This window comes from Rhinatrema bivittatum, chromosome 3 (assembly GCF_901001135.1).
Source record: "Rhinatrema bivittatum chromosome 3, aRhiBiv1.1, whole genome shotgun sequence".
Taxonomy (NCBI): Eukaryota; Metazoa; Chordata; class Amphibia; order Gymnophiona; family Rhinatrematidae; genus Rhinatrema; species Rhinatrema bivittatum.
Window position 1 is genome coordinate 428854208 of NC_042617.1, and position 8291 is coordinate 428862498.

Sequence of the window (8291 nt, forward strand, 5' to 3'; positions counted from 1 at the left end):
GACAGTAACTTTTAAGCAGGCACGCATATGGCACATTTATCGGCACAGGGATGCGGCCATTTTATAACATGCGCGTATTAGGGATGTGCAATTGTTTGAAACAAGTTTCAAAAACATGACATTGGCAATTTGTTTCATTCAAGGCCCCCCCACCCCCACCCGAAAGGAACCTTGTTCGTTGCATTCGTTTGCAAATAATGCATCAGGTTTATTAAGCCTAGATCCAAGGCTGGGGACTCGCCTAAGACACAGGCCGAGGCCCAAAGCAGGGGCTGTGGCCTATGCCCTAGTGTGACACTGGCACCTGGTCCCGAAGCCGGGGCCTTGCCTATGGCATGTGCCTAGGCCCAAAGTAGGGGCTGCGACCTAGCCCCGAACGCAATGACGGGGTCTTGGCCTAGGCCCAGCACAATGCCGGGGGCTCAGCTGAGACCCCAAGAAGTTCTTGATCTGTCAGCCATCAGATGGCATGGCCGGATAGAGGTCCGATGTCACGACCTGACCCGGAGGCCGGGTCCTGATGCCCAACCTGAAGGATGGGTCTTGGTCAAGGTACCAACATTGGGGCCCAACCTCCTGGCCGGGTCATGGCATTGGGCCTCTGTCATGGCAGGGCTCTGGCCTAGGCCGAGTCATGGCAGGGCTCTGGCCTAGGCCGAGACTCCAGCATCGGGACCCAGCAGGCACCAGCATCAGGACCCAGCCTCTGGGCTGGGTCGCAACGGCAGGCCTGGATCTGGGCTCTGGCCTAGGCCAAGGTATTGGCCCTGGCCACCATGTTGGTTCATGGCGTCAGGCCTGGGTCCAGGCCGAGGTCCTGGCCTCGGGACCCAGCCCCCGGCCTAGGTGGTGGTTTCCAGCCTGGGTCCGGGCTCCAAAGTAGGCCCAAGCCTCGGCCTTGTGTAGAACAAGATTGTGGCGCCATATGGCACCCTCAGCCTATACAAGGTCTTGACCTTGGGCTCATTGGTGGAACCACACCACAGTGTAAGTAGGGGATGGGGGGATCCTGGCTTCTCATTTTTCCAATCGGGCAGTGGGAGGCCACAGAAGGCCTTGTTTTTCTTTTTTGGCCATTTTAGGGGTATATATATTTTTTTTTATTTGTTGTTTCATTTGTTTTTTCCCCACAAATGGAACAAATCAAACCACGAACTGAAATTCGTGAGAAAAAAATCCTCCCGAAAATGAACCAAAAATGAACATGAATTTTTTCCTCCTGTACATCCCTAGTGTGCACATGCGCGCATGTTATAAAATAGCCTGACCGTGTGCACATGTGCACGCAATTTTATGTGGACGCATGCCTATATGCGCAAATGCTGCTTCTACTGCATAAGTGGGGTAATTTTAGGAGACGCGTGACAACGCCATTACTAGTTCACTGACGTAAGGAATAGGACTTCCAAACCCCTCTAGTTTAATAGCCTCCCTTCTCCCCTTTTAGCCTAGACTCATTAAATCCCGGTGATCTATTTACATTTATTTTACAATTGCATGTCATCCATCGCAGAAGTAAAGTTATGCGGCAGTAGACCCTGGCACACAGCTGCACACGTATTTATGTGCTAATTTCAGTGTGAAATCCAGGAGCGCCTATGCCCAGACTGGGTCCAAGCCCCAACCCTTTTTTGGGAACTTTTCATTTGTGCACGTAGCGGCAAGTACGCGTTTCTTGGGCAGCCTTTAAATTCCATTCAGCGCACGCCAGCCCACCTTAAAATACGTATCTCCTGGTTTTGGTGCAAGCAAGGCTTTTAAAATTCACCTTTAACTCATCAAGCATCATTTCCTTAGCACCAGAGAGACAGATCAGAGAAGTGCTTGCTCCTGCCACTGTTTGCTTCCCAGATCTCCATGGGGATAGGTGATGGGGAAGCGCTCTGCAGGCACTGCTTCTGTTGACACTCTAAATGCCAGTGGAAATAATGAGCTGAGTACTATGTGGCTTATGCTAGAGAACTACAGTTAAGTAATAGATAATAAAAGATAAATTATAGCAGTTGAAAGTAAATGCAGAGGGCTAAAAATTCCAAGAAGATACTATTTTAGCTATTACAACTTGATGACTGATAATGTACCTTCAACCCATTCATATAAACCTATGTTCTCTTAATGTTAGCTTGAAAGCAGGCATCTGCCACCTCTCAAAGTTACAAATGTAATCCAATGATTCTATGTACAATGTTGTTATAACTGTAAACCGGAGTGAAGGCCTTGGCTAAACTTCGGTATATAAAAACATACAAATAAATAAATAAATAAATATTGTATAAAAACAATATTCTGAATATCAAGGGAAGTTGGGGGAGGGGGGGTGTTTAGGATCCATGGAGGCTGTTGCTGCACTTGTAGAAAAGGTTGGGGGGGGGGGGGGGGTTAGGACCCATGCGACACTTCTGCACTCAGGGAGATGGATGAGGTTGTATCATGGATGCCAGAAGGGCTAGACTTATTGAATCATTAGTGGCCAAACTCGTCCAAGCCATTTTTAAACCCAGCTACATTAACAGCTTTTACTATATAATTTGGCAACGAATTCCAGAGTTTAATAATGCATTGAGTAAAAAAGTATTTTCTCTTATTTGTCTTAAATGTATTACCAGTTATCCCAGGACAAGCAGGATGAGTCCTCACATATGGGTGACGTCACTGACGGAGCCCTATCACGGAAAACTTTGTCAAAGTTTCTAAAAAGCTTTGACTGGCACACTGAGTGCACTGAGCATGCTCAGCATGCCATGATCCCTGTGTCCACAGGGGTCTCCCTTCAGTCTCTTTTTTTCCGCGCTGCAGTTAGCATCGCTTCAGGAGCTCCTTGAGAAATTTCTCACAACTTTTCCTCACGGAAACACTTGAAGTTTCACTTTACAAATAATTTTTCCCTTCACGGGTCTCCCTTCACGTACATTTAATCGATGGTCAGTGAGTACTGTGCCCTGTTTTTCAGTTGGTTCCTGTCACCTCACTAACTGTTTCCCCGGCTTGCCAACTGAATTGCGGCCTTCCTCCTCCCTGTGTTTTCATCCTCAGTTAGCCCCACAAAGCCTGCGAGTGTCCTTCTGCGATCCTCCACCGGGTTATTAGAGCTAGAGAGATACGGACGTCCGTGGTTCCCATTGCCACCAGGGCCGCTGTCAAGGCCATCAATGCTCATCCCATCCAGTCCCTCGGTACCTTCGTTACAGTCGATGCACCATCGCTACCGTCGGTGCCTCTATCCATGTCGTCCTACCTCCATTGATGCCATCGATCCCCCCCCTCCCCTCGGTCCATCAATGCCCACATCGATTTTGATAGTGCCATAGATGTTTTCATCCATGACACTGATCTCTCCATGAATTCCATCGATGCCCACATCGATTCCATCAATACCATCCACACCCATGTCACTGCCATCAATGCCCAGGTCGATCCATCGATGCCGTCAACGGCATTGTCGATTTCATCACTGCCAGACACCCATGTCCTTTCCATCGATGCCATCGACGCCCATGTCGTTTCCATCAGTGCCACTGTCGATTCCGTCGATGTCGGTATTGATTTCACTGATACCATCGATCTCTTCGATACCACATCGATTTCATCAATACCTACACCGTGCCATTGGTGCTTCCGTCAATGTTATCGGTACTCCGACTGTGCCATCGACGCTTCCATCGATGCTTTCGACAATACCCTCAAGGCTGCTTTCAATGCCATCGATACCGTCAATACTACCGTAGCACCTAAACGCAATGCCCTCGACTAAACAAAATGCTCCATACTTCAGGTTCTTAACCAAAGCCCTGTATCATCCTAGGGCACTAGACAGTGCCAGGAGCAGTGCAGGCATGCTGACAATCATCACCACCCGCCATCCAAGACAGCGAGGGCATCCACCTCGGCGCTGGGGAAAGACCGGGCTGAGCACCATGACAATCATCATCACCGGCACGATGACCATCCTACACCGACACAATCCAGGACATCGGTGCTGTCTTACTCGGTGCTGGAGAATGATCGGGCCGAGGGAGACATCACTACTGCCACCGCCCCTGTTCCGCACATTGGTGGCAGTTCGTCGGTGCTGGAGAATGACCGGGCCGAGCTCGAGGGATACCTATTCCGCACCGGCTTCAATGTCCATTGACCCGGTTGCGAAGCGGGCCCGGCTACATGAGTCCTGTGCTTCTCTGTACCCGAGGCGCCGAGGCGTTCCCCACCGACATCAGTGTGGGGTTCTGGGCCACCACAAAACAACGTGGAAGCGCCAGACACACCTAGCCTGTATCCTCTGTAGCTGCGCTACCATACCAGATTACAGAGTTGAGCCAGACGTTTACGACCCTCAGGCTGTCCTCGATGCCTCCCGAAATCCACGGAGCCATCGATATTCAAAGACTCGTCTTTCTGCGATCCATACGAAGGACGGTAAGTACTCTAATCCCGCATCAGCAACAATCCCATCGAAATCTGGTCGCTAAATTGGGCCACATGGTTTTGGAGGGCTCTAGGTCATGTTATCTTCCAACAACCATATTAGTGTTACATACCGCTATTGCCAACTATGTTTGACACAACACCAAGAAAACCTCTCTACCAATAATTTGGGATTACATCAACACATCATCCCGTTGTCAGCAACGGGACTCCGTACTCAATAATACTCTGGCTTCTGATTCCTAATTAAGGCCCGAAGTCCCAGCTGCATTAGCTGATCTGCTAGACACAAGATCCAGCAAACACTGCCTCAGTTGCAACCCACCTCGAGACCTGGTGACAGCTCGCGACCTTTTCTTGCACAGCAGACAGAGATGCGGTTAAGACTTTTACCGCTCACTCTCCCACGGGAGATTAGCTGATATCCAGATTACATCAGCTCTGCCAGTTGGACACCTCCTGGTCTCTTCAACTTGCCAGATATCAGAGCAGCCACCCCACTTAGTACCAGGGTTCAGGGTACAGTCCCCCCCGGATGCTACAAAGCACGGGGGATGGGGGGGGAGTTTTTAATCTCACTATTCTTTCAACAGAAAGAAGATGCTCTCCACCCATCCTGGACCTCAGAAGTGTCAACTTTCTTCAAAAGGGACAGGTAAAATGGTGTCTTTTGTCACCATGCTTCCCTTACTGCAGTAAGTGGGTTGCCTCTCTCCTCTAGTCTTTCTATGTGCTTCATAGTGAGTCCACAATATTACAATCCCAAGTTCTGCCAGTTGCACTAGCTTCGACAACTTGGGTATTTCACCAAAATCAATAGCAGTGACTGCTGTTTCTCTATGAAGTAAAACATCATTTAAGCTTTTCCTTGCATTGACAACTGCCTAACAGCAGTCAATCTAAGCAGGAAGCTCTATCTTCTCCACGATTCACTATAAATCTACTACCTGGGATTACTGTTTAACTACCATAAATCCCATATGGAATAGTTTTGGACACTACAGTCGCAATGAACTTCCTGTCCAACAACCGTGCAAACATTCTGACAAATTCCTACACATCTCTGCATGCATGCAACATAACCTCAGCCCCTCAATTCTTTCACTGATGGGCCACGGGGTTTTTTCATTATCCACTTTACTCATATGCCCAGATTGGCTATGAGTAAAATTCAGTGGAATTTTCAATTATCAGTGGCTGTAAGCTGTTCAACCGCTTTCGTCCCTGATCCATATTACCGATCTAGAACCAAATCATCAGCTGGTCCTGCTCACGATTGCATTGTCTTAGGGTTGAAGAGTTCGAATCCACATCTTCCCAACCTAATATGCATCTATTCCGCTTTATACAGAATTTCACATCAACCTCTTGGAGCTTCGAGTCATGTTATGCCTTTTATGCCTTAAATACTGCCTCTGCAACAAACCTTTGTGCATACAGACAGCATAGTGGCAATGTGGTATTCCAACACACAAGCACAACCTCTTAGCTGCTTGGCTAGGCAGCTGCGCAGCTCTACCCTTTGGTCCTTGCACACTCCATGCATCCCCGGGCCACTTATCTAACAGACATACTGAACACACTAGCAGACCTTCTCCATAGATGTTTCCATCCTCTCGAATGGTCTCTGACTACATGGGTAGCGAGCACAATCTTCTAGCGCTGAGGTCATCCAACATTGCCCTCTGCGTCCGAATTGAACAATATGATGGACAGATTCTACTCCCTACACGTCTCAGAATGTGTTCCCATGGACACTTTTGCTCGTTCTGCAACAAAGACCTCTTATATATGTCTCTTTTGACACCTCTCATAGCCAGGACTCATTATACTGCACCAGGACGGGGTTCACTGTTTCTCAGACCCACGTACTGACCGCGACAAGTATGGTTTTCCCATACTTCTCAATCTATCACACCAGTAACCAGTTCGCCTTCACAGGTCAGTCTCATATCATGGACTCACTGATGTTCTCAGGTACTGGTAGTGTCACAACAGCCTTCCATACATAAGTCTTACCATTTGAAATGGCATGATTTACCACATGGCGCATACAAAAGGGTATTAGCCTTTTTCTCTTACTCCCTCGGATTCTGCTCCCCAGACATCCTCCGTGGGTACACCTCGGTTCCAAGTCAGCATACCACTTGGGAGTGGGGATGCCCGATTAACGGTTCAACCCCTTCTGAGTCAGCTTACCATGGGTTATCCACTGATTAAGCCACCTCTATGTTCACTGGTTACGGAATGTGACCTACATTTAGTGCGTACAAGACTCATAAGTTCCCCGTTCGAGCCTTTACATTACTATCGCTTAACAGTCTGGCATGGGAACTTCTTTCCCTCGTAGTCATCACTTCTGCCAACAGGGTTAGTGAGTTACACAACTTGTTGCATACTCACCCGACCCTGCGTTCCTCTGTGACCGACTGGTCTGACGTACTCACCCTCATATTCTTAAGGTAGACACGGCCTCTCACCTTACTCACAATATACTCTGCCCACTTTTTCCCAACACCTCTCTCTCACTAGGGCGAGAAGGTTTTCCACTCCTTGGACTGTAAGAGCGCACTTGTATTCTATCTAGACCGCACTACACCATAGAAATTACATCTACCTCTTTCCTTTTACAAAAGACAAGTTTTGAGTTCAAGTGGGCAAACACACTCTCTACAACTGACTAGCAGACTGTATCAAATTCTGCTATGACGCATCAGACCTGCCTCCCTCTGGATGAGTGCAGGCACATTCTATAATGGCCATGACCACATCAGTACCTCACAATCGTTCAGTACCAATTGCCGAAATCTGATAGGCTGTGACATGGAGCTCTCTTCACACATTCGCAGCCTCCTACTACTTATCAATCAAAGTCTGTCAAGACTCTGCCTTTGGCCAACCTGTCTTGAAAAGCTTTCTTCCACTATAATCCCCAACTCCTTCCACAACCACCTCCTGTGATGTCCGACTGCCTCATCATTGCCAATAGCACCCCAATTATTGTGCCTCTGCACAAGTTGTCTGCTACTGGCCTGTTGTAATACAAGTCAGTCTATAGCTTGCTAATCACCCATATGCCAATCACTTCTAATCAACCATATGCCAATCACTTGCTAATCACTTGTTAATCACTTGCTAATCAACCATATGCCAATCACTTCTCAAATAAATATTTCCCCGCATGTCAGAGAACTCGGCGTTATTCTTGATAACCAGTTCAACCTAAAACAATTTATCAATACTACTACAAAAGACTGTTTCTTCAAACTACAAGTTCTGAAAAGAATGAAACCCCTTCTTTATTTCCATGACTACCGCACGGTTCTACAATCAATCATTTTTTCAAAAATAGACTACTGCAATTCGCTCCTTCTAGGCCTCCCAGCTAACACTATCAGACCCTTGCAGATGGTTCAGAACTCTGCCGCGAGGATCCTCTCTCACGCCAACAGAAGAGAGCACATCACTCCCATACTTCGCAACCTACATTGGCTTCCCATCAAATTTAGAATCCTCTACAAAGTCCTTATGATAATTTTCAAAGCCACATGCAATCTATCACCTCTGGAGTTGAACTTACCTCTTCGTCTCCATGAATCCTCGAGACCGATTAGATCTGCTTACAAAGGCACCCTCTATGCCCCTCCAGTTAAGACAGCCCTAAGGAAACGTGCCTTATCCACCGCGGGGCCATCACAATGGAACGCCCTTCCCCCAGATCTCTGGCAAGAATCTTGTCCACTCACTTTAAAAAAAAATCTTAAAACCTGGCTATTCAAACAGGCTTTTCCATAACATTACGAACCATCCAACTCAGGAATGCCCTAGCTCGTCCCTCTACAAGATCCTGTTACCCACCCGACAGATTC